General features: G+C 43.2%; 1 non-coding gene across 1 annotated transcript; it reads right to left on the reverse strand.

The window, feature by feature from the left end:
* Positions 1-410: 410 nt before the first annotated feature.
* Positions 411-517, reverse strand: LOC115703460 (small nucleolar RNA R71). The gene has a single exon (XR_004009222.1). It is a non-coding gene; the product is annotated as a small nucleolar RNA R71 (small nucleolar RNA).
* Between the last annotated feature and the right edge of the window lie 573 nt (positions 518-1,090).

The raw sequence follows: 1,090 nt of genomic DNA on the forward strand, positions 1-1,090 counted from the left end.
ATAACGGTAACAATGGTGGCGCAGTAGAAGATCAAGCTAATGGCCGCAGCTTGAGAGATTACATTCTCCCTACTCTGACGGGAGTGCAGTCGTGTATCAGGCCACCGGCAGTGGATGCAAATAACTTTGAGATCAAACCTGCCATACTTCAGATGGTGCAGTCTTCAGTTCAGTTTGGTGGCCTCCCTTCTGAAGATCCTAATCTGCATCTCTCTAACTTCATGGAACTTTGTGAAACCTTTAAAGTTAATGGAGTTAGTGATGATGCTATTCGACTGAGACTGTTCCCATTCTCACTAAGGGAACGAGCCAAAAGTTGGTTTATTTCTTTACCAACTCATTCTATCAACACTTGGGAGGAATTGGCCCTGAAATTCCTATCCAAGTTCTTTCCTCCTGCAAAGATTGCCAAGCTGAGAGCTGATATCAATAACTTCACCCAACAGGACAGTGAATCTCTTTATGAAGCATGGGAGAGGTTCAAGGACTTACTGAGAAAGTGCCCTAATCATGGGATTGAGAAGTGGATGCAAGTGCACAACTTTTACAATGGGTTGATGAATGAAACCCGAACACTCATAGATGCCGCTGTTGGTGGAGTTTTCATGAGGAAAAGTGCTAATGAGGCCTTTGAATTACTTGAAGAGATGGCCATGACTAACCAACAATGGTCAACAGAAAGAGGTCCATCTAAAAAAGTTGCAGGTGTGTATGAAGTGGATGCTATTACCAAGTTGACAGCTCAGGTAGAGGCCCTAACAAAACTGATAACTATTCAAGTAAAACAAGCTCAGGTGGTTTGTGAGCTATGTGGAGGTCCTCACCCCTATGAGGAATGTCCGGTGGATGTGAATAGTTTACCAATGGATCAAGCAAAAGCCATTGGAAACTATGCCCAAAATAATAATTATGGGCGCAACCAGCAAGCGTTCTACCAGCAGAGAAATCAGCCCCAACAAAACCAACAACAGCTGCAACAACAAAGTCCTAGTGGAGGATCCAATATCCAAGCTGATTTATTGCTCCAATTCATGATGGAGACTAGATCCTCTATTAAAACTCTAGAAACTCAGATGGAACAATTGGCTAC

This window comes from Cannabis sativa, chromosome X (assembly GCF_029168945.1).
Source record: "Cannabis sativa cultivar Pink pepper isolate KNU-18-1 chromosome X, ASM2916894v1, whole genome shotgun sequence".
In the NCBI taxonomy this organism is placed as follows: domain Eukaryota; kingdom Viridiplantae; phylum Streptophyta; class Magnoliopsida; order Rosales; family Cannabaceae; genus Cannabis; species Cannabis sativa.